This window comes from Microtus pennsylvanicus, chromosome 4 (assembly GCF_037038515.1).
Source record: "Microtus pennsylvanicus isolate mMicPen1 chromosome 4, mMicPen1.hap1, whole genome shotgun sequence".
NCBI lineage: Eukaryota > Metazoa > Chordata > Mammalia > Rodentia > Cricetidae > Microtus > Microtus pennsylvanicus.
The window spans coordinates 5636024-5662082 of record NC_134582.1 but is presented as its reverse complement, the minus strand read 5'-3'; the positions used below and the strand labels follow the sequence as shown (position 1 = coordinate 5662082).

Sequence of the window (26059 nt, the reverse complement as noted above, 5' to 3'; positions counted from 1 at the left end):
CTAGAAAACAGTTACCTCGTGTCAGGAAAACTTAGGGGAAGCAAGGGTCTCAACAACACAGAGTGGACGACTTTCTCATGGTCTTACCATGAAATGTAGAACCCACAGAAAGTGACTGTTATACTTAAAGATGGGATGGTCCTGCAGGATTTCTGCTTCATGGAAGAGTCTTCCAGACATTCTGTGGGGCACAGAAAAAAGCAACTGATGAATTTTGCCAAAATAGGCAGCACAGTCCTTCATATTTCCTGTTTCACTGAGAAATCTGCCAGAGTATGGGCCTGTGGGCTAAAGATGAATGCCCCAACATTACAAGAAAACTTTGGGTGACTGTTCAGACAGCCAGATATCTCTGACATTTCTAGATTTTTGGAAGTTGCTTACAGTGCATTTCCTGTTTACTTAGGTAATATTATATACCTCTAGGGTCTTTGATGGAGTTGAAGTCTAGATAGTTATAATTATAGTTTTCCTCAGTTACGATAAAAGATAAATTATATGTGAAACATTTAGATTGGCAAAGATAGGTGATAAAGTATTTTCTTTAACTTTGCCAAATATAAATAGGCTAAATATTATAATTCTTGCTTATTACCTGCTTTGTTATATGTAATTTTACAATGTTAAAGTTAAAACTTTCCTTTTTAATTAGCCAGAAAAGGGGAGATGATGTAGGATATCTTTCTGCATGCTGTGAATACGTCTCTCTCTCATTGGTTGGTGAATAAAGCTGTTTGAGAAAGGTGGGAAATCCAAACAAAGGTACAGAGAGTAAAAAATCAGAGTTAGGGAGATGCCATGTAGCTACTGAAGGAGTAACATCCTGGAACATCACAGTAAGCCATAACCTCTGGACAATGTACAGATTAATAGAAATGGATTAATTTAATTGTGAGAGCTAGTCAGTAATATGCCTAAGTCATTGCCCAAACAGTTATAACTGATATTGAGGCTCTGAGTGGTTATTTTATAAGTAGCTACAGGGACCCACGAGCAGGAAAGAAAAACATTCAACTACACCCCTCCCCTGAAATAGTTTGTCTTTGCTCTTTATTAATTGTTATGGATACAGTGTTCTGTCTGCTTGTATGTCTGCAGACCAGAAGAGGGCACCAGATCTCATTATAGGTGGTTGTGAGCCACCACGTGGTTGCTGGGAATTGAACTCAAGACATCTGAAAGAGCAGCCTGTGCCCTTAACCTCTGAGCCATCTCTCCAGGGTTTCAACAACCAACGCTGTTCCACTCTTCTGGCTGGGTACCCAACAGGCTCAGTAGGAGCAGCTGCCCCCTGCTTGAGCTGCCTCTGGAAAGACATGGATGACCACCTCCAAATGCCCTAGTTCCCTGAATGTCTCCTCTTTAACTGCTGTGTGTGGTGTCTCGCAGACTCATGATGGAGTCCCTGTGTGTGTATCTCCCCGCTTACATTCCCAGAAATTCTTTAGTCTCAGGAATTGATTTTAGAAATCGTTTTAATAATATGATTTCAGCCTCTTTTTAGGAATTATCCATTTTTGACAGCCTTTCTAAAATTATTTCATACCTTGTCTCTCCACTCTAGCTAAGTTCTTAATTTTTCTGCAACTAATTTTACCCTTGTAGCCAATTAGCTACCCACTCAAACTGGTGGTTAATTTTCTCTATCTTTTGTATTTTGATTATTTTTTAAAAAGATTTATTTATTAAGTATCCAACATTCTGCCTCCGTGTATGCCCACACATCAGAAGAGGGTGCCAAATCTCATTACAAATGGTTGTGAGCCACCATGTGGTTGCTGGGAATTGAACTCAGGACCTCTGGAAGAGCAGCCAGTGCTCTTAACCACTAAGCCATCTCTCCAGCCCCTATTTTGATTATTTTTAAAACGTGCTTCTTCAATGAAATTTTTTCAGTTTCTGACATCCATTTATTATCTTTAGTGGTAAAAACAGGCAGCTTATTAAAGAATAGAAAGGCAGTCCCAATGGAAGTGGGCTAAAGTCAAATCAAAGCTTGTTTGCTTACTATTTGTTTACTTAGATCTCACTTAGCCCTGAGTGACTTGGCTCTCACCTGGCAGCCCAAGCTTTAAATTTACAGTAATCTTTCTGTCTCGGCCTCCCAAGTGCTGCAATAAGAGGAATAATTTCAATTTTTCCAACTGGTAATTATAAAGTTACCAAGCATACAAAAAGTTTGGAAAACAAAATAAATACCCTGATCCAACTGTTCTTGATATTTTTTCCTTATCATTTTTTTGCAGATTTTGTTGAACTGTTTGAAATAAATTGCATGCAGCATCTTACCCATAAATAATTCCGTAGAAATTTTCTTCAGCAGTCACAGAGCCATGGTTAATTTTTTATATATTTGAAAGCAGCTAACTCCTAACATTATCTAGCCCACATTCATATTTTTCCATTTGTCCTGATGGTGTCTTATTTTCTTACTTTTTAATTAGGATTGAGTGAGAGTTTATGTCTAATTTAAATTTTGTTTGCTTGTTTGTTTTTGGAAAAGGGTTTCACTATGTAGACCAACCTGACATAGAGATCTACCTGCCTCTGGCCTCCTGAGTACTGAAATTAAAGGCATGTACCACAACACCCAACCTCATGCTTAAAATTTTAGAATATCCTGTGAGCCACCCAGTGGTTGCTGGAAATTGAAGCCAGGTCCTCCAGAAGAGCAGACAATGCTCTTAACCACCTAGCCACCTCTCTAGCCCCCAAGTTATGATTTTTTTTTTTTGAGACAGGGTTTCTCTATGGTTTTGGAGCCTGTCCTGGAACTAGCTCTTGTAGACCAGGCTGGTCTCGAACTCACAGAGATCCGCCTGCTTCTGCCTCCCAAGTGCTGGGATTAAAGGCGTGCGCCACCACCGCCCAGCCTCAAGTTATGATTTTTTAAAAAATAGATAAAATGGCAGCCACATCCAAATTAGAATTTGCTATGATATTTCATTCTGACTCAAGTCTTCAAGCACATGGAGGGTGAGAAAGAGGCAGGAAGTGAGAATAAACCTTGTCCCCTGTAAGGGGGCCTTCAGGTATCACAGGGATGGCTGCTAGTCAACATGTGTCTCCCCTATGCACCAAGCACCTGGTGAGACTTCAAAGGCAGAATCCCATGCTTGCAGGCCGTCACTGTTAGCCAAGGCCATGTGCCATTCTGTAAAGTTCCTCTGTTAGTGTGCTTTTGTAGAACCTGCTCTCCCTGCCTTCAAAGGTTATTTTACTGTGGTAGTTTAAAAAGAAAATGGCCCCTAAAGGGAGTGGTACTATTAGGAGGTGTGGCCTTATTGGAGGAAGTGTGTCACAGTGTAGGTGAGCTTTGAGTGCTGTGCGGAAGCTACTCCCAGTGTCAGAGATAAGCTGTTGCCTACAAGATGGAGGACTGTTAGCTGCTTCTCCAGTACAGTCTGCCTGCTCCCCACCATGATGATAGTGGACTGAACCTCTGAAACCATAAGCAAGCCACCCCAATAAAATGTTTTTGTTTTAAGAGTTGCTGTGCTCATGCTGTCTTATCTCTTCACAACAATAGAAACCCTAACTAAGACACAGGCCCCAGGCTAACAGGCTCCCTCCCTCTCCCTACCAGTCAGGAATCAGGCAGCTTGACTGCAATAGTACTGCAGACTACTTATTAATCACATGACCTAGAACCTCTCCCTCTGAAACGTGAAAAGGGACCCTGCACTCTTCCTAGTGTTCTGAACCCTCCTCAGGGCCCCTATCATGCTTCTGTCTACCTGCCCATAAAGTTAATAACACTTGGATCATTTATCCAAAAACATATTCTACTACAGTGTTCCCCTGGAACCCCAAACCCAAACCTTTCTGTTAGGACCAGAAACAAGCAAGCACTCTGATGACCGCCTCTAATAGGATGTTGGGACAGAATGCATGTCAAGCTTTGTTGGGGACTGCGGGCCACCAGACCCTGAACTTCTTGAAAAAAAAAAAACTTGTTTTCCTCTACTCTGAGCAGCCTTCAGCTGCTCTGAGCATGAGACCCTAATGGTAGGGGAGTGGGTTCTGATGGGTCTGCCGCTGAAAGATCCCGAGAGCTGGGGCGTGGCCAGAGCCTTATATAAGCTGCACCTGAGCACAATAAAGTGGGCATTCTTGGCCTTCTTGTCTCAAGGATGACCCCGTGGCCCTGTCTGTCTGTCTCTGTGTTTGTATGTTTTTAAATTTTCATCCTAGTTCCTGTAGCGAGTAGAGCTCTGAACAGAACCGGTGTAGTTTTACAAAGCTTCTCATGTGAAAACTTGCAGAAATACAGTAGTAGCTTCCTTAAGATTCAAATGACAGCAGCTGCTGAAGAGATGGCTCCGCAGTCAAGAGCACTGGCTGCTCTTCCAGAGCACTTGGCTTCAAGTCCCAACACCCGGGGACATGGCAACTCGCAACTGTCTGGAACTGAACTCCAGGTCCAGGGGCTCTGATACCCTCTTCTGGCCTCATGCATCAGGCATGTACATGGTACTCAGACATACATGCAGGCAAAACATGTAAATATTTTTTTCTAATTTTAAGTAAAAACAGATTTGGCCCTGGAAACAACTAAAGAAGGGACAGGCAAAGCATTGGAATTCTGAATAAAATCATTTTGATTTGTCCTCTCGTGTTTTTATGTAACTCTGTGGTGATTTAAATGAGAATGTCCCCCATAGGTTCAGAACATTTGGCCCCCATTGGTGGCACTGTTTGAGTATGTTTAGGAGATATGGCCTTGCTGGAAGAAGTATGTGCCAGTGCTGGAGTGCAGACCCCACACCCTGCTAACACTCTGCTCTGCCCCCTAAAGGCTGGAGTTCAGACCCCACACCCTGCTAACACACTGCTCTGCCCCCTAAAGGCTGGAGTGCAGACCCCACACCCTGCTAACACACACTGCTCTGCCTCCTAAATGCTGGAGTGCAGACCCCACACCCTGCTAACACTCTGCTCTGCCCCCTAAATGCTGGAGTGCAGACCCCACACCCTGCTAACACTCTGCTCTGCCCCCTAAATGCTGGAGTGCAGACCCCACACCCTGCTAACACTCTGCTCTGCCCCCTAAATGCTGCACACCCTGATAACACACACTGCTCTGCTCCCTAAATGCTGGAGCACAGACCCCACACCCTGCTAACACACTGCTCTGCCCCCTAAAGGCTGCACACCCTGCTAACACACTGCTCTGCCCCCTAAAGGCTGGAGTGCAGACCCCACACCCTGCTAACACACTGCTCTGCCCCCTAAAGGCTGGAGTGCAGACCCCACTCCCTGCTAACACACTGCTCTGCCCCCTAAATGCTGGAGTTCAGACCCCACACCCTGATAACACACACTGCTCTGCTCCCTAAAGGCTGGAGTTCAGACCCCACTCCCTGCTAACACACTGCTCTGCTCCCTAAAGGCTGGAGTTCAGACCCCACTCCCTGCTAACACACTGCTCTGCCCCCTAAATGCTGGAGTTCAGACCCCACACCCTGATAACACACACTGCTCTGCCCCCTAAAGGCTGGAGTGCAGACCCCACACCCTGCTGGCCCGGTGCTAGGAATCGAACTAAGGACTTCCTGTGTGCTAGGCAAGCACTCCACTGACTGAGCTATATCCTCAAGCCCATCTATGTTATCTTACTAACGAAAGGATACAGTGACCTGAGATTCAATTTGGAGGCATTTTGCCATGTACCCGTTGATCCTTGTGAGTCACCCGGCTTTATCCACGAGAATGCTGAGACCTACAAGTGTCAAGTAACATCCTTTGTCTAGTTCATGTTAAATGTGCGGCAGAGCCGTTCTTCAGATTTCCTGGCCAGTGCTTTCTCCATGTGATATGTGATATTTTCTGCTCAATTTCAATTTTCATGTCTATCTCCAACCTGGAGCTCTCTTTAGTTCTTGACAATTTGGCTTTTTTGATTTTTTTTTTGTTTATTGTTTGTTTGTTTGTTTTGTTCTGCACCAACCTAGCCTTTAGACAAAAGTAATGAACTCTTTCCTCTCCACCCACACTGGGGATGCATAGACAGTGTGCACACATTCATCACAGGTCAGCAGCCCAGTCACGCTCCCGTTTTTATCACTAAGGACTTCTCTGTGGTGGGAAGCAGTACTGGGCTATCAAAGAAGCACAGGGCATGTATGTTCCCTGACCCTGCACACTCCTGGGCAGAGGACACAAACCTTCCTCGGAAGGGACGATTACACTTGTCCCTCTGATAGGAGGACACGACTTTCCCAGACCCCACGACTAGCCTCCCGCCTCAGGGAAATCAAATGTAGGTTTACGTGGTGTGATTGTGACATAAATCTCAGTGTTTCCATTTCTGTAAGCCGTTCTGGGCAGTGCGCATTATGAAGCTCAGTGACAGCTATCATTTTGAAAGCAGGATGAATGCGTGGGTTCCACGAACAAACACGTGGCATGCTGGAGCGTTGCAGGGACTGGCCTCTGCCGCAGGTTCCTGGCTGCTCGCCCTTGTCTGGCAATGTCAGTTTGGAAAGCTACTTTGCTTTCCAGCTGTGACGGTTTGGTGATTTTTCTCCTGAACAGACATGGACATACTTTCCTGTTTGGAGGAGGCTACTCTCCTGTGTGAAATTCCTCTCTCAGCCTTTCTACCATCAAGTTCGGCTCACCTGCCCAGGTAGGACAGAAAGGATGCTCCAGACCTCCATTCCCTCAAATCTCAGGAAATGTCAGCATTCTATACAGCCAGCAGCCGGGAGTGACAGTCTGTGAAGCTGAAAAACAACATAGTTTCACGACATAAAACAGGTGTCAAGCAGGATCACCCCAGGAGATCACTTCACTTTTCTGGGTGTCAGACTACTAAAGGGAACCACCATCCTGTCACTCTTAGGGACTCCACAGGCTAATGTGAGACATCCATCACTCCCTTTCTCCCGGAAGTCGGCTGGATGAGGGGGTTGAGAGTCAGCAGGCACCCTGCAGGGCCAGGCCCTGCCTGCTCACCAGCCTGATCACAGACAGGAGTTACTCTTCTTTATAATGAAGTTTATCATCATTGGGCATCTTTGCTGCCACACCAGCTTCCTGATACCATGGACTAGCCCCTCACAGGTGAGGTGGGGCACACTAGGGCACCCTCCCACTCTCCTCTCTAAGCCCTGGGTACTCAAGCCCAGCAGCGCCTTTTGCTTAGCCTGGAGCCAAGAAGGGAGGAAGCAGGAAAGATGCCCGGTGACAACTTATTTGCCTGTCCCTACGGACACAGGCGTACTCACCCTCCCTTTTTTGAGACAAGAACTTATGTAGCCCAGGCTGGCCACAAACTTTCTAAATGGCTAAGAATGACTGAGAACATGACTTGTACATGTATTTAGTGGGGTGGGGGTTAGTGATGGGTGTGTGTATGTGGGACCCAGCCATGGACAAGCTCAATAGAGGCCTGAGTCTCAGTAGCTCACCCTAAAGCAATACTTGATTCCAAGAAAGGCCACAAACTGAGACCACCCAGCACCACCCAGAAACTGACCATCCAAAGAAAATTCCTAACATTCCAACCGTTGTAGATAGGGTCTCTGCCAGCACACACCCATCGTGTTTCACTAGGACACCCCTAGATAAATGTCAGCCAACCAGGGGTTCTGAATCCTGGGAAATCCCTCACCCCAACTCCTACTATTATAAAAACCCCACCCCAACTGAGCTCAGGGCTCTCCAATTACACCAATACGTTGGACTCACAGAGAGTCTGAGTTTGAGCTTGAACAAGAATAAAGGCTCTTTGCTTTTACATACAGGACTCGTCTCCTAGTTGGTTTTTGGGACACTCTGTGATCTGTGCATAGCATGCACTAGCACGCATATGCTAAAGCAAGCCTGGAGAGAAAGAGGACAACTTGGAGTCAGTTCTCTACCTCCATCATGTGGGCTCTAGAGCTCAAACTTACGTAGCGTACTTCTGGTGAGCCACCTCTCTGCCCATGACCTTGAACTTCTGGTCCTAGAGCTGCCCTTAACCAACCTCCTGTGACACCGTTTGTCCTCCAGGCAGGCTCTGGCAGCGACTGTCTCACCGCCCAGCTCCCAGGACTTGTTCACGGTTGCTTATTTACTCTCAGGCTCTCCCTGCTTTCTAGGTAGCTAGGCTTCCTCCCCTGCCAACAGCCCTCTGAGAATCTAGGCTTCCTCCCCTGCCCACAACCCTCCCAGAATCTAGGCTTCCTCCCCTGCCCATAGCCCTCCCAGAATCTTGGCTTCCTCAAGACCCTCCCTGGACTGCTGCCTCCTGGGGGTGGCAACTCTCCTAGTCACCTGTCTGCTCCATCCTCCCCAGAGAGACTTCTTGTGGGTCTGTCAGGAGCTCTAGTTCTAGTCCTAGCACAGCTGGAACCCAGGCTTTCAATCACCTGTGAGGCTCACAGCCCTCCTTTGTAATGGCGGTGTTCCCTATGGTGGCTATGATCGCTTGTCTGAACTGATCAGTGCTTTCCCTGCCTTTGACCCCATTAATGCTCGCTTCAGGTGGTCTCCAGAGACACAGGGTTTCACCTCCAAGTCAGAGCCTGGCCTCAAACCTCACTGTTAGCCTTCCTCACCCCATTACTGTCCCTGCTGCCTCTTCTCTTCTGCTGGCAGAGTTTTGGAGTTTCGGTCTGTCCTTTTCATTCCTATACGCAAAGAATTCTGTTTTGCCGATTCCCACACTGTGGAACCGAGAAGAGATCACGCTGCCGTCGAGGTGCACCGTAAAGCTACTGGCACGCACAGTTCTGAGAGGGCTGATGGGAGCCCCGTGTGTACACAGTAAGTGTAACCTCAAGATGCTGCTGCCCAGTTCTGGGCAGATACAAAGGGCCCACAGTGGGGAGAGGAGCTGAGAGTTTCACCTTCCCGGTGACCTCCCCCGCAAGAAGGATTCTCAGAGTCAAAGCTCCAGGCTTTGACTCGCCTGGGAGAGATGTCTCTGAGCACACCCAGGGGTGAATTGACTTGTTTGTGTTCATTGATGTGGGAAGATCATCTGAATTGTAGGTGGAACCTGATGGTGACACTGGGGACACACTCGCATCCATTGCTCTCTTCCGACTGAGGACCCTGTAATGTGACCAGCTGCTTCAAGTTCTCCCTGACTTACTTCCCTAACATGAGAGGCTGTGGCTTGAACTGTGAGCCCAAATAAACCCCTTTGCCCAGAAAGAGTTGTTTACTTATTTTCTCCCGGTTGCTCTTGTCGGAGTATTTTATGGTAGCCACAGGGCAAGAGACTAGGTCACCATCATCCGCTGTGTTCCAATCTCAAAGCCCCGCGGAACATCATGTGGCCCACCTCCCGTGAGCACCCAGCTGCGTACATTCGACACTTTTTTACTGTTGTGTAAATTGCATTTCACTCACTTTCAGTGCTGCACAAGTTCAGTTTTAGATCTAGAATGTTCTCTACGGGTTTCCAGTCGGAGCACTTGGTCTCCAGCTGCCGGCACCATCTTGGGTGACTGGAACCTTTCTGAGGCAGAGCCTGGCTGGAGGAAGTAGGTCACCACTAGAGGGAGGCACGCCTCTGAAGTCTGTAGCCCAGCTCGGGCTCTGGTTAGACCAGCTTTCCGGGCTGCAGCCATAGGAACATCCACTGTCTCAGGTCCCTGCCGCCACAGAGCTACCCAGCCTCCCTTCCTTCCCTGTGGTGGACTTTAAATGTTGCTCCTAAAACTAGAACGAAAGAAATCTTTCTCCTTCCTTGAGTTGTTTCTATGACTAGCTGTTTTGGTCATAGTAACACAGAAGTAAGTATTCCAATAACTATAATTTTTTTCTCTTGCAAAAAAAAAAAAGGTTCTTTCTAATTATTATTTTTGCTGTTTTGTTGTTCGGGCTGTTGTAAATGACGCCACCCAGCGCTCTTGCAGTTGCCCCCCCCCCATTGTAAAAGCACGTTGCTGCGATTTCTTACCATTTCCAGTGTGCTTGTTACACACAATTTTCCTGTCTCTCTGTGCCATCCACGTTTTCATCACAATTCTCACCGGTGGACCTCTGAATTTGTGATAGCCTGGAAGGTTTTCCTTTCCCACTGATGTCCCTGTTTTTAATTTTGCCCCTTTAAAATTAGGTTGACGAATTGTTGTTTTTTTTTTTTTTTTCAAGATAGGTAGCCCAGACTGGTCTTGAACTCTCATAGCTGGGGATGACTTGAACTTCTGACCCTCTTGCCTCCACACCCTGAATCCTGGGGTTACAGGTGTGCATCTGCACAGCACACACACGCACACACACACACACACACACACAGTTGCACAGTTTTTCACCTCTACCTGGGTGCAGATGTGGAGGTCAGAGGAGAACTGTGTGGAGTCATTTTCTTTTCCCTGCAGGTGGACTCCGAGGATGGCCCTGAGGTCACCAAGCTTTTGTGGCTAGCGTTTTACCCACCGAGCCCTCTCACTGACCCCGTCAGTGTGTTTGATGCGAGCCAATCGGAAACCGTGCCTTCTACACATGTAGGCTAGGCCGAGAATAACAGGGCTGAATCAGGCACAGTTAGAAGTTAAGGGAAAGGATGGAAAAGGGACGGAGTGGGGGTGGGGATCAGGATAGTGCCACCTAGTGGTAACACATCGCAGCCCGGAAATCTCAGAGCTGCCATTTCCTACCCAGGCCTGACCTCCAGTGGTAGGTGGATGGCAAGGCGGGAGCTTTGAATAACCCAGTCCTGATTGAGGCTTTAAAAAGGGAATAGACTTTGGTGTTTATAGTCTATCCTACTCTCTACCACGTGCACAAACACTGGTGGCTCTCTCCAGCCCGGAGGGTCCAGGATCAGTTCTACAGCGACACCAGAAAAGTCAGAGTCAGGCAGCAGGGTCCCTGTGGCCTGCTGTTACTCAGTCTTGCATGTTTAGCCACTTCACTTCCCCGACACCCATTTCCTGATCTCTTCAGAGCAGGCACTGGCCGTCTCTATAGTTGTGACGCTCCTGCAATTCTAGACTTATTGAGGCTTTGCTTTGATTCACAGAAAACTGTTTCTCAGAAAACTACAAAAGCAGCAGGATTCCTCCGACATCAGCGGCCCAGAAAGAAAGCATTTGCTGTGTCTCCATGGAGACCTGAGACAGACAAATGGCCCTTCAGGTCACCATGACAACAAGCGGAGTACAAGTGCACTCTCATGAGCAGTTGAACACACTTGGCATTGGTAACAAGTGCGCACATGGTACACACAAACACACCCACAACTTACACACATACACATGAAGAAGAGGCAAAAAAAATCTGTATTTGCCTAGGCTACACAAGGCCCTGGGTTCAATCCTCACTACCACAGAGACTGGTCATGGTGGCCTATACCTATAATCCCAGAACTCTGAAGGTGGAGACAGAAAGATCAAGGATTCTAGGTCATTTTCAGTTATATGGTGAGTTTGAGACCAACCAGGGCAATTTGAAATCCTATCTCAAAAGGCAAGCAAACAAGCAAGTTATCTGGGAATTCTTCTAAAGAGCATGATAGTTAGTGTGTAGCTTCTACTTTTGGATCCTTAATATGTTATAATTACATAGTCAGCCAATAGGAATTCAGAGATTTCTTACTTAAAATGAAACACACTAATTAGCCCAGACACATTTTTCTTTTCCTGAAAATACATGGTAGCTGTCTTAGTTTGGGTTTCTATTGCTACCTTAAATGAGAGTGGGGTGGGGTAAGGGGTAGGAGACAGGGAGGAGGCATGCCTCAAGCACACATTTATAGCTGTGACTGCTGAAGTACTGAGTCAGTACTGAGTGAGCTACACACACACATGCACGTGCACACACATGCACACACAAGCACACCCTCAGTCCTCCCTCCCCTCTCCAATGCTGGGCATTCCTTATCCCCTTTGCTTTCTTCCCAAACCTCCACTCTAACCAGTTACCCAGGGCTAAATAACCTTCCTTGAGGTCTAGGAGAAGACTAAGAAAGAAGAGGAGACACTTCCTGTTTTTTTTTTTGTTGTTGTTTTTGGCATTGGTATTTATTTATTTTTACTTTTTAAATTTATTTATTTATTAAGGATTTCTGCCTCCTCCCCGCCGCCGCCTCCCATTTCCCTCCCCCTCTCCCGATCAAGTCCCCCTCCCACATCTGCTCGAAGAGGACACTTTATGTTTTGTAGACTTTCAAATGGATAAGAGTCGAGCCGAACACGGTAGTATATGCCTTTAGTCTCAGTACTGGAAAGACAGGGTTCTCAGTGAGTCTCACAGTTGAAGGCCACCCAGGACTACGTAGTGAGACTCTGTCACAGAAACCTACCCTGGACGAAGATGTGCTTTCCTCTGGAGCACAACACAGAAGAATTTTCAACATCCCTCTCTCTGTTTCTTCCCAAGGTGCCTTGGGAAGACAGAGGTCAAGATGGAGGGATGCTGAACTCCACATCCAGCAGTGTTCTTGGTCACAAGCTTCTAGATGTAACTTGTGCTCTGGAAGAAGGAAATACTAGAGATTGCTACAGTGGCCTTGTTAGAGGCCCGGGGATGCTGTAAGGAAAAACAGAGGCTAGTTCTAGAAGTTCATAGAAGACTTGATGCCAAGGACTATTTTATATTATCAGAGTAATACTTGGCTGTGCATTAACAGGGAGTGAGCTCAGCTTGGGTTCTGTGGATCAAGGTCATTTGAGAGCAGACCTCAGCCTGACTTAACCTGAAAATAAGAGGAGGAGTCTCTGACCATCACTGCCAACGCTCAAGCTGCTGCTTCTCAAGTGGTGCAGAGACCCAGGGGCTGTCTCTCCCAGGCCATGCAAGCAGGAAGTCACAGAAGGATGGGAGCAGCCATTGGTGCTCACAGTAGAGAGCCGCAACAGGCTAGGGAAGCTGTGCCTCTGCCCTCCGCAGGGACGGGGGCTGTTGGAACAGCAATGGCCTCACAGAGCGACAGAAGAGCTGCCAGGGACTGCGTCCTCACCATAGGTCTAGTTTGTAATCTGTGCACCGTTCAACCACTCAGCAACTCTGTGGACTCAGGCAAAATGGCAGCTGTGTGAAAACATCTCTTGCCTTTAGAGACTGAACCTTTTTTTAATTTAATTTTATTTATTATGTATATAGTGTTCTGAGCACCAGATCTTATTATAGATGGGTGTGAGTCATCATGTGGTTGCTGGGAATTGAACTCAGGACCTCAGGAACAGCAGTCAGTTCTCTTAACCTCTGAGCCATCTCTCCAGCCTGAGACTGAAACTTTTTAAAGGAAGATCTTTGTGTATTTTTGTGGTTATTTTGTTGTTGTTGTTTGTTTGTTTGTTTGTTTTTCAAGACCTGGCTGTCCTGGAATTTGATATGTAGACCAAGCTGGCCTCTAACACAGAGATTCAATTGCCTCTGCCCCCTGAGTGCCCGAATTAAAGGCATATGCCACATGCCCAGCTATTTTTTTATGTCTTTGAATTTTTTTTAAATGTGTATGAATATTTGCCTGTATATATGTCTGTGTATTATGTGTGTGTCTGGGGCCCATAGAGGTCAGAAGAGGTTGTCAGATCCCCTGGAATTAGAATTACAGATATTTGTGAGCCTCCATGTAGGTGCTTGGATTTAGTAGGCAGACTTTTTATTACCTCCTGCCAGTTCCCAAACAACATACATGGAAACTCAATACTAGTTTTAAATGCTTGACCAATAGCTTAGGCTTATTACTAACTAGCTCTTACAAGTTAAATTAACCCATTTCTATTCATCTACATTCTGCCACATGGTGTTACCTCTCTTTCATCTTGTACCTCCTATTTCCTCTCTGTGTCTCACTGGCAACTTTTTTGATCCACCCTTCTTTTTTTCAGAGTCCTTAGTCTTGTTCTCCCACCTAACCTTATTCTGTGTAGCAATTGTCCAGTCAACTCTAGTAAACCAATCACAGCAACATATATTCACACAGTGTAATGGAATATTCTACATTTCTCTCTTTTTGTCTAATTAGAAAAAAAGTTTTAATTTTAACATAGTAAAATTATATACTGAAAAAACAGTTATTACATAAGAATTACAGTTACAATAGCCAGTCCATTTGTATTTGGAAAATTTAGAGAAAATACTCTATTATTTATCTTATTTTCTTGTGACTCTAAATATTTATACTTAATTTACCTTTTATAAAAACTAAAGAAAACTTTATAATTATCTAAACTTCAACTCCTTCAAAGACCCCAGGGTGAAAATGTTCTCTAAGGACATCTGACTATCTGGACAGTCACCCAAAGTTCTTCTGGAATGTTGGGGCACCCACCTTTGTATATCTGACAGACTTTTTTGAGAGGCAGGGAATTTTGAAGAACTGCCCTTCCTAATCTAGAGTGAATCCACAGCTTCTCTCTCTCTCTCTCTTTTTTTTTTTTTTTGCTTTTTTTCGAGACAGGGTTTCTCTGTGGTTTTGGTGCCTGTCCTGGAACTAGCTCTGTAGATCAGGCTGGTCTCAAACTCACAGAGATCCGCCTGCTTCTGCCTCCCAAGTGCTGGGATTAAAGGCGTGCGCCACCACCGCCCGGCTCCACAGCTTCTCATGTCCTGTGAAAATAAAAACATAACCTCTCTCCCAAAGCAACACACCTTTTGACTTCCAATTTGAAGCCAAGATATTTTTAAAATACGTAAGTTAGTTTAATCTAGAAATTTCCACAATCCAATGTTTCTTAGCAGCTGTCATTTCTTCATTAGCAATAAGAGAACCTAATGATAACAAACACAATCACATACAGAATCCAGACTCTCTGTGTATTCCATCTTTATGTGACTTTTTCTTTTATATTATTTTACTCCCTTTTTAAGGACTTTATTATTTTAAAACCACACACACACACACACACACACACACCTAGAACTCAGAAGGATCCCCCTGCCTCTGCCTCTAGAGGGCTAGGAATATGTGTGTCACTGTACTTTGTTTTAATCCACCCCATCTCACCCTACTGTACACCATACAAATTATCTATGACTGAATACAACTGGACTGTTTTATATCACGTTTTCATCAGTCTTCTGCTGATGGGCACACAGGCGATTCTACAACTTAGCTACTGTGAACAGGAATAACGCAAGGATGTAATAAACATGATGAGCTGACGTCTCTGTCTTACGTTGTCACTGCTTATCTTTCCATTGGCAAAAATAATAATATGTCTCATCTCTGAATTTTGTGGACATATATATCTCTATAGATGCTGTCTGGTCTTTGGGGAACTGACGGAGTCCTCAGCTGGATTGAGTGCAGTCCTTTTGTGTAGTAATATGGGCGGTGTCGGGGCTGCGTCCCCAACACCCCAGCCGCCTGCTCGGCTAGCTTTTGCCCCGAAATAACAACACACAAACTGTATTCATTTAAACACTGCTTGGCTCATTTCTACCTAGCCTCTTCTAGGCTAACTCTCGCACCTGGACTAGCCCATTTCTTAGCTTTCCAGCCTCATGGTGTTTCAAGGTCCCTGCCAGCAAGCGAGCTTCAGCAGCCTATGCTTGCAAACCGCATGAACCGCCTGCGTAAAAGAGTCAGAGTTTGCCCTGGCAGGACAGCCCAGAAAGCTGGCATTTTAAATGGTGCAGCTTTTTTTTTTTTCTGCTACGGCTGAAAACCGAAAAGCATGTGTTCAGCTTTTCATCAACACGGTTTAAGTGTTTCGTGGCAGGACCTCTTAATGAGCTGCGGGCTTTGCAGCTAAAGCTGAGTCAGGAAGCCTCTCTTAGATGAGGCGCTTGCTTGCCTCTGGCAAGCAGAGTAGACCCGAGAAATTGCTGCTACCAAGAAACCATGCACAAAGCTGTCATTTTGTTGCAGAATTACTTCCCAAGCTGTCTCAGGCTTTATGTGGAAGCAGTTGTCCACGTGGGCGCCATTTGTAGTAATAAGGAGCGGCGGCGGGGCTGCGTCCCCAACACCCCAGCTAGCCTCTTCTAGGCTAATTCTCACATATTAATTTAGCCCATTTCTAATCATCTGTGTAGCACCCCTAGGTGCGCTTACCAGAAAGATTCTAGCCTATGTCCATCCTGGGTCGGAGCTTCAAAGCGTGCATCTTCCCAGGAGCAGGGAGCATGGCGTCTCTGAGGCATCTGCTCCGGAGAGGAGAGATGTCGAGTCTGAGCTCACTTCCTCTTCCTCCCAGCATTTTGTTCTGTTTACTCCTCCTACCTATCTTCTAACCAATGAAATGGGCCAAGGCAGTTCCTTTATTAGCCAATGACCTTCCTCCATCACTTTTGCGTAGCTGAATCTGAGATAGCACCAAGCCTCATCACACCATTAATCCAGACACATAAGGAAGAGACTCACAGTGGGTTAGAAGAGCATGCACTACGTCCAGAGGACAGTTTTCATCCCTGAGCTCATCAACCACCACTTAACAAAGCACTCCCTGTGGAGGGCAATGGAGTGCTTATATATGCGTTTGTGCTTACTAACTTGTTACTTAGTAATTATGGAAAGTAATTCTTCCCCAAAGATATAAACAACAAGGAGGTAAATAAATGTGTCTTTTCTTTTCTAAAGGCTATCTGAAGTAAGAGGGGGTTTGTTTGTTTGGTTGGTTTGTTGTTGTTGTTGTTTCCCTGACCCTAGAATGGCAGAGAGCTGTGTGGACTCAGGGAGGGATAAATACAGAAAAGCAAAGACAGGACCATGAGTCTATTTAATTTGCAGCCTCATGCTTTTTGCTGAGTTTCCTCTTTCCCAATATGGTGACAGAATCTTATTTTTATAACCAGAAAAACCTCAGCTGAGTGGTGGCATATACCTATAAACCTCAGGATTTAGAAGGTGAAGGTAGGAACGTCAGGAGTTCAAGGCTGTATTTCACTAGGCAGTGATTCAAGGCCAGTTTGGATTACTTGAGATCTGGCATTTTAGAAGAGAAAAAAGAAAACATGGACCTGGGGACAAGTGCCTGCCTAGCATGTATGACACCCTCAGCTCAATCTCCAACATCAACCGGGCTCGATAGTGCTCACCTGAAATCCCGGTAGTCAGGAGACACAGGCAGGAGGGTCCAAAGTTCAAGATTATCCTTAACTACAGAATTGAGACTAGTCCGAGCTACAGTGAGACCATGATCCAAAAAATAAAAAAGGAAGGAAGAAAGGGATGGAGGGAGGGACAGAAGTTTTCCATTACTAATTGCAGTGAGGTTGGTGAGGTGATCCTCTGCACCAGGAGAAGCATGGACTCTTATGATGCATCTGTTCTTCTCCATGGTGCACAGACAGTGGTGTGCAGGACACACTTTCTGTTCTCCATGGTGCACAGACAATTATGTGCAGGACAGGACACACCTTTCGTTTTGTTTTGTTTTGTTTTTTGAAACTGGGTTTCTCTGTTGTTTTGGAGCCTATCCTGGAACTAGCTCTTGTCCATCAGGTTGGCCACAAACTCAGAGATCAGTCTGCCTCTGCCTCTGCCTCTCAAATGCTGGGATTAAAGGCATGTGCCACCACCACCCAGCTTACAGAACAGCAAGGGAAGCCAGGACAAGAAATCAAGGCAGGACCTCCAGAGGCTGGAGCTGAAGCAGAAACCAAGGAGGAAAGCTGCTTACTGGCTTGCTTTCCAGACCCATGGGCAGCTTCCTTTCTTACCCGTGTAGGCACCTCCAACAGAAAGGAAACCGTATCTGTATTCCAAGGTTAAGGGAGCCTCTGACCTCGCCAATGAAGCAATGTATAGATGGGTCTGTAACTGAATCGGCTTTTGGGAGGTGATGGCTCCTAAAGGAGGTGGAGTTGAAAGGAGTAGGACATAGGCATTCCTTTTCAGGGTGCAGTCCATGCATTCTCTGTCTGTCCATCTATCCATCCACCCATCTGTCATCTGTCTATCTATTGATCTTTCATCTATGTCATTTATCTACATCTACCATTCATCTATCATCTATCTATCTATCTATCTATCTAGCTATCTAGCTATCTAGCTATCTAGCTATCTAGCTATCATCTATCTACCTACATACCTGTCTACCCGTCTGCTGTCTGTCTGTCTGTCTCTTTCTTGCCACCATGAGTCAGCAGCTTCACTGTTGTCCCATCACACATTCCCACCGTCAGGTCCTGCCTTCTTTGCCACAGGGCGAGTAATGAGCCAAGAGACCATTAACTGCAGCCACAAACCAAATTTCCTCTTTTAAATTGCTTTTCTGCTCATTTCCTCTGTGGTGAACACCATCTATTCACACCAATAGCACATAAATTTACACATCTCCAGAGTCTTTGCAAAAACTAAGTGTTCTCACTGTGGCTGGGGTTTATCATGTTGTATGGACAAGGAAAGTTTATTTTACTATTTTGTATTTTTGTTGTTGTTTTGTGGTTTCTTGAGACAGCGTTTCTCTGTGTAGAAACTAGCTCTGTAGACCAGGCTGCCCTCGAACTCAGAGATCTGCCTGCCTCTGCATCTCCAATGCTGGGATTAAAGGCGTGTGCACCACCACACCCAGCTCTTTTGTGTTTCATTAGCCATTTGGGATATTCAAATCTCTCCTTAGTTCACTGGCCTTTTAAGCTTTCTCTTTGGAGAATACTTGATGGTTTTTTTTTCTTCATTTTTCCCCCTTGGTACAGAATGATGGGATTGCCTCTTAAAAATTGATCCATGAGCAGTATCATTACAAATATGATTAATCAGGAACTCATTCTAAATATGTCACCGTCTCTGACCTTGCTCCTTCGTTAGTTTCCATTGCCCCTGAAATTCACTAGTGAATTGATCGTGTACCTTCCTTGAACTCTGCTGCTCAGGCAGCAGTGTGGGCAGGACCCCTAGGAGAGGATACGTTTCTGGGCAAGTGTTCTCTTCTCAGCATCCCTCTGTTCCAACTCCATCTGCCCCCTCACACAGAGAGCATTAGGACTCTCTCCGGGACTAACAAGCTGCGTGTTATGCTTGGGGAATTACTTGACATTTCAATTGCCCTCAAGTGTGAAAGGGTTCTACTGTGTTCGGATTCCAATTCATCCTGGGCATCCATAACGCCCTGCTTAGGAGTTCATGTTTCGTTTTCGTCTATATATCGCGAGCGATTTCCGTTTGCAGTTTGAAGACAGTGTGTTTCAGTTGTACACCCCGGAATGAATAGTTTGTGCCTGGCAAACACATCAACCAATAATCACTCCGCTTTAAATCATGCTTAGTGCCTGCATAGAGAATCTTTAAAGATTTCTGCCCCCGAGGATTATGGAACTGGAGTCTGCATGTGTTAATAATCTCACCGGGGCTGAATACAGAGACAGCGGTGGACGGAGCCCACTAGGACAGGAAAGAGATGAGCATTTACGGGATTAAGTGAAGCACCTCGCCCTCCTCAGAGGTCAGCAGCATGAGACCGCTTAAAGAGAAGCCATCAATTTTCATTTCCACTCAAATTGCTTTTATAACATGCATTAGAAAGATAGTCGGTTAAAATGTTCGTTACCTCCAAAGCATATTTATCAAAAGATGATTTGCATAGCTAACGAATACCAGGAAGAAGGGACCCAAATGCTCACAATGGGAGGGAAAGCAGCAACGGGTATGTTTGTTGGCTTTGAGGGGTGCCTAAGTCTGCTTTGTCCGCCAGTACCAAGATACCAAACTATATGTCCGACTTTGATTATTTACATACGCTCACGCTATGGAGCTTTGGCTGACCCATATGTAGCCTGAGACTCCTGCTCCTGCTGCCGTAGCCTCCCAAGTGCTGGCTTTATAAGCAGGCACCACCAGCTGACTTTTTCTTCTTTTTTTAAGTGTGTTTTCCCGCATGTAAGTCTGTGCACCACACGTATGTCTGGTTCCTAGGAAAGCCAAAAGATGAAAGGCCTCTTATGCCCTAGAACTGTTATTATAGACAGTTGTGCGGCAACCTGTGGGTACTTGAAGGTGAATCTGGGTCTCCTGGAAGAGCAGTCAGTATTCTTAACCACTGAGCTATCTCTCCAACCTCCTACAAGAAGAAATTCTTGTATGGACCGATTTGCCAGGAAAAAAGAAAGAAAACGTGTTTCATGTCATGCTTCATGTGTGTTAGGCAAGCACCCCCCCCCCAGTATTGCATTTTCAAAAGTCCCCATGGACCACCGGGGTCTGCTCCTGGCGAAGATGAGGGTTGGCTATTCTCAGGTCCCTTCAACATTGCCACACCAACAGCCCTCAGATGTAACTAGCTGCCTGCTAGCTCTAAACATAACATTAATTTTTTTGTTGTTTTTAGAGACAGGGTTTCTCTGTAGCTTTGGAGCCTGTCCTGGAACTTGCTCTTGTAGAGCAGGATGGCCTAGAACTCACAGAGATCTTTCTACCTCTGCCTCCCAAGTGCTGGGATTAAAGGTGTGCGCCACCAGCCCGGCAAGTCAAAATCTTTTTAAAGTGCTTCCCACCCTCTCTTTCAGTGCTGGGAATTGAACCCAGAGCCTGGGCAAGCAAGGTAAGTGCTCTACCACTGAACTACAATCTCATCTCTAGAAAGATTTTCTGTTCTAATTATAATTTAGAAATGAAATGAATTTTGAAACACTTAGGGCAGGAAGGATTTGTTTTGGCTTACACTTTGAAGGCACGGTTTTTTTATGTTGGCCTGACATAGAAGCTTGCTCACATCTGAGATGATCAGGAAGCCAAGAAAGGGGAATGCTTTTATCAGTGACTTTTGCAGTGGGTGAATGAGAAGGGTCCTCTATAGCTTCAGGCATTTGAATGCGTGGTCCAATTGGTGGTGCTGTTTAGGAAGGTGGAGGAACTCAAGAAATTGGTCATCAAAAGATCACATAATCCAATAAAAAAAATGGAGTACAGACCTAAACAGAGAGCTCTCAACAGAGGAATCTAAAATGGCTGAAAGACACTTAAGGAAATGTTCAATATCCTTAGTCATCAGAGAAACGTAAATCAAAACAACTTTGAGATTCCATCTTATACCTGTAAGAATGGCCAAAATCAAAAACACTGATGACAACTTACGCTGGAGAGATTGTGGGGAAAAGGGAACACTTTTGCATTGCTAGTGGAAATGCAAGCTGGTACAGCCCCTTTGGATGTCAGTGTGGTGACTTAGAAAATTAGGAAACAACCTTCCTCAAGACCCAGCAATACTACTTTTGGGTATATATCCAAAGGATGCTCAATTGTGCCGCAAGGACATGTGCTCAACTATGTTCATAGCATCTTTGTTTGTCATAGCCAGAACGTGGAAACAACCTAAATGCCCCTCAACTGAAGAATGGATAAGGAAAATGTGGTACATTTACACAATGGAGTACTATACCACAGAAAAAAAATGATATCTTGAATTTTACAGGAAAATGATGAAGCTAGAAAACATTATTTTGAGTGAAGTAACCCAGACACAGAAAGACAATTATCACATGTACTCACTCATAGGTGGTTTTTAAACATAAAGCAAAGAAAACCAGCCTACAAACAACAATCCCAGAGAACCTAGACAACAATGTGGACACTAAGAGAGACATACATAGACCTAATCTACTTGGGAAGTAGAAAAAGTCAAGATCCCCTGAGTAAATTGGGAGCATGGGGACCTTGGGGAAGGGTTGAAGGAGGAAAGGGAGAGGCAAGGAGGGGAGCAGAGAAAAATGTAGAACTCAATGAAAATCAATAAAAAAAAAGAGAAAACCATCCTGAGGAGGTTGGGCTAAGGGTCAGGAAGGGGTCCTCAGCTGAACAATTAAATAACGTGATTCTCTTTTTTATCTCTGCTAATTTGTCTATCAAAGATCTATCAAAACAAGGAGGTGGAGTGAGCAGTTTTTGGTCATTCAGTGGGTTATAGATATTTGTCATTGTGTAAGGGAGTTTATTACAAGTTGTTTTTGGTAATGGTCAAGAAAAAAGCTGAGCAAAGGAGATTAGATTCAGGGATTTCTTATTTCTTATTCTGAAAAGAAAAAGGAGGGCTATAGAAATGATAGGAATAAAGGGCTGATTATTGAATCTACTTGTAAACAAAAAAAAGCAACTACTAGTTTTAAATATTTTACATTGGTATGGATTTTTGTATACTGACACATGTTTGAGGTTATTTTTGTTATACTATATGTATGTTTCTACTCGTTTAAGATTTTTTTACATTGATATAAATTTAAGGTTATTTTTGTTAGAACATACTATACATACATTTCTACTCTTGTTCAAGGTATTGTACCTACACAGCTCATTTAACAATGTAATGTAAATTTCTAGTCCTTGAAAGTTATTATTACAAGCTATTTATGATAATAAAGAAATGCAGGTTAGTAGATCATCACCTATTACAATCAAACTTGTAGTCAAGTTAGGTATGTTTACAAGGTCAAACAGAGATATATTTTAGATAGGCAGGTGGTCTTTGAACACTTCAGAGATCTCTAGAATATGGAATATAAGATGTTTTAATAGTATAAGTTTTTTATGGCAACGAGGCACATCTGTTCCTGACAGCACCAGTCTACAGAGGCAATGATAGGCACTTAAAAACCTCCCTATGGAGTTTGCTTTCTTTATGGGAAACATTAGCCATTTAGGCAAAGAAAGTTCCCTTGCCTCAACTGCTGACAGTATTCTGTCCAAACTGGACCAGCAGGGTGTAAAAGAAAGTGACTGCCAAACTTTGCCAAGACAAGGTAGGACAGACCTTAAAAATTCCTTGCTTCTCAAATGTCTGTCAGATATACTAGGCCTGTAGGACAAACTTGAATGCCCCAACATTTCAGAAGATTGCTGACATCGACTGCTGACCTGGTCACAGAGGATGTGCTGGTTAGAATAGGGATGGCCCTCATAGGCGCATAGATTTGGATACTTGGCAGTTGGCGGAATTCCTGGAGAAGCACTGGTGTGTGTGTGTGTGTGTGTGTGTGTGTGTGTGTGTGTGTGTGTGTATGTTGGAGGAGATATGTAACTTGGGTGCTGGCTTTAAAGTTTCAAAAGCCCATGTTATTTCCAGTTCTCATATATGCCCCCCCCCGCCTCCCACTAGCCAATAAATATGTGAGCTCTTAGCTCTTCCTGCCACCATGCCTTTGCTCTGCCCTTGTAGTTCTAATGCTCTGAAGTTGTAAACTGAAATTAAATTCTTTCTTTTGTGAGTTACCTTGGACATGGCATTTCATCACATCAATAGAAACTTAAAACAAAGGGACTCTTTTTGGTTAGACACAGAGTGGGGTCATAAGCTAAGCCTGAGACCTCAATACCCCTGGGGTCTTAATACAGCAGGAGGTCAAAGGTCATCAATAGGGCTTATTTACTTTCTCCTTCAATATTTAGTGTGATTTCTGTTGCCTTTTCTTTCCAAGGCTTTGGCAGAGAGGGAGAACCTAACTGAATCTTCAGGGCAAATGTACCAGGTCACCTTACACAATTGATGCAACAGTGTTGGTTCCATCTTCAGTGAGGCCAGGACACCATGCCTGTAAGTATGTCCCTGGGAACGGCAGGAAGACAAGACAGTAGTGCCAGGCCCACATAATCAGAAAGTAACTCCTGTTCCATGGAGCAACACATTCTCGCCTCAGCAAGCTCACCCTTGAACCTCCTACCTGTGGGATAGCCGGCATACTCCAGCAGCCTCCTAATGTTCTGAAAGAAGTATTCCCTTCCCCATCTACATGGCGGGACCTACCAGTTCACCACAGAATGAGAAACTGGAAAGGCTGATTGGGTCCTGAGGCCTGCAAGTGCAGCTGGGTTTGAAATCCAGGCATGAAGAAACATCATCTCCTAACACTCCCTCCTAACTGACCCCAGACCTACAGTCCCCTCCCAGAATTTTTCACAAAGCCCTCTAAGGAAAGAGCCCAGATTGCTTTAACAGCCCAGCCTCCTCCCCTGCATTGTGACTTCTGAGAGTAAAGTAACAGGAGGCACAGCTTCACTGGAGTGCATCCAGGAGCCACAACTTCTGAGTCATCGAGATCCCCCATCCTTTCCCTGGTTCTTCCCACTGCCTTCTTCTGTTCGGAAGGCATTGCACTGTCAGGGAGGAAGCCAGCTCAGAGGCTAGGGTGGTGCTGGCCACCTACTTGGGCTTGAGTTGCTTGTCTTTGCTGCCTGGAATGCTGACCACACTGGACCACAGAGGTGTTCCTCTCCTAGGGGTACTGCATGCCTTGGGCAGGGACTCCATGGTCTCCTGGCTATGCCCTCCTTACCGTACCAAAATGCCTGCAATGCCTGAACAGAAATGCCAAGCCAACCTCCCAGCCACCCTGTAATGTTCACGGTACCCACACAGTCTTTCCCTACAAGCTGTCCCTTGTTTCATGGCCAGCATGAAGGAGGATTAAAGGGGTTTCTGGTTTCTGCCGCTGTACACTGTATACTGTGTACTGTGCGCTGTGTACTGCTGCAGTGCTGGCTGGCAATGGTCCATTCTGTGGCCTTAAATCCAGGCCAGGACACCGCTTATTGGATGCATTATGACCCCAGGACATGCACCACCCTCGCAGGCTAAGCTTCGGAGAAGGCCAATTCCTTTCAAATGTTCTTACTTCCTCTCCAAATGACCCTAAGTGTCCCTTTGCTCTTTCTGATTCTGATGTCTGCCTCTTTGACATCTGCCCTTTCTTTTCAAATGTCCCAGCAATTGTGTTTTTGCTCCCACCTCCCCGGGAAAACCTTGGTTCATCTTGTCAGGGCTGGCCAGCCCTTTCATCTTCTTGTCTTCCTTTCCACTGGAGGGAGGTCTTTTTAAATAATTAATGTTTGGAGAATCTGATATATGCATGCAGCATGGTTTGATTATATTCACATCATGCTATGCCTCTTGACTCACCTAAGATCCCGCCTCACCCTCAACACTCTTTTTTCCTTCTTTTTTTTATCTTTTTTTTATTGATAAAAGAAGAATAAAGAAAAAAAAGCAAATTTCCACCTCCTCCCAGCCTCCCTTTTCCCTCCCCCTCCTCCCACTCTTCTCCCCCTCCTCCCACTCTTCTCCCCCTCCTCCCACCCCTCTCCCCTTCCCCCCACTCCTCTCCCCCTCCCTCTCCAGTCCAAAGAGCAGTCAGGGTTCCCTGCCCTGTGGTAAGTCCTAGGTCCTCCCCCCTCCGTCCATATCTAGGAAGGTGAACATCCAAACTGGCTAGGCTCCCACCAAGCCAGCAGATTGCGTAGGATCAAAACTGCGTGCCATTGTCCTTGGCGTCTCATCAGCCCTCATTGTTCGTCATGATCAGAGAGTTCAGTTTTATCCCATGCTTTTTTTGGTAATAGTCCAGCTGGCCTTGGTGAGCTCCCACTAGATCAGCTCCACTGTCTCAGTGGGTGGGTGCACCCCTCGTGGTCCCGACTTCTTTGCTCATGTTCTCCCTCCTTCTGCTCCTCATTGGGACCTTGGGAGCTCAGTCCATTGCTCCAGTGTGGGTCTCTGTCTCTATCTCCATCCATCGCCAGATGAAAGTACTAGGATGATATGCAAGATATTCGTCAGTATTGCGCTAGGATGGGGTCATTTCAGGTTCCCTATCCTCAGCTGTCCAAGGAACTAACTGGGGACCTCAGCTTGGGCACCTGGGAGCCCCTCTAGGGTCAATTCTCCTGCCCACCCTAAAGTGGGTCCCTTAACTAAGAATTGTGGTTCCGTGCTCCCCTATCCAACCATCCTTTATCCCGATCCTCCTGTTTCCCCAAGTCCCCCCTCCTTCCCTTCTCCCTTTTCTCTCCCCATCTCCCCTTACCCCCATCCCACCCCACCCCCAAGATCCCAATTTACTCCCCGGCAATTTTGTCTACTTCCCTTATCCAAGAGGATAACGATATATTTTTCCTTGTGTTCACCTTCTTACTTAGCTTCTTTAGGTTCGCCAATTGTAGACTCCGTGACCCCTATTTATGGCTAGAAACCAATTATGAGTGAGTACATCCCATGTTCTTCTTTTTGGGTCTGGGATACCTCACTCAGGATAGTGTTTTCTATTTCCATCCATTTGCATGCAAAATTCGAGAAGTCATTGTTTTTTACCGCAGCGTAGTACTCTAGTGTGTATATATTCCATACTTTCTTCATCCATTCTTCCATTGAAGGGCATCTAGGTTGTTTCCAGGTTCTGGCTATTACAAATAATACTGCTATGAACATAGTTGAACAAATGCTTTTGATATGTGATAGAGCAT

At 45.4% G+C, this 26059-nt stretch overlaps 1 long non-coding RNA gene across 1 annotated transcript in view; it reads right to left on the bottom strand.

Moving 5' to 3' along the window:
- Positions 1-26059, bottom strand: part of LOC142847540 (uncharacterized) — a 39572-nt gene that overhangs the window by 454 nt on the left and 13059 nt on the right. Inside the window, exons 2-3 of the long non-coding RNA XR_012910251.1 lie at positions 6624-6728; positions 88-181 (exon numbers count right to left, since the gene is read on the bottom strand). This is a non-coding gene — a long non-coding RNA (uncharacterized LOC142847540). The remainder of the gene's footprint in view (positions 1-87; positions 182-6623; positions 6729-26059) is intronic.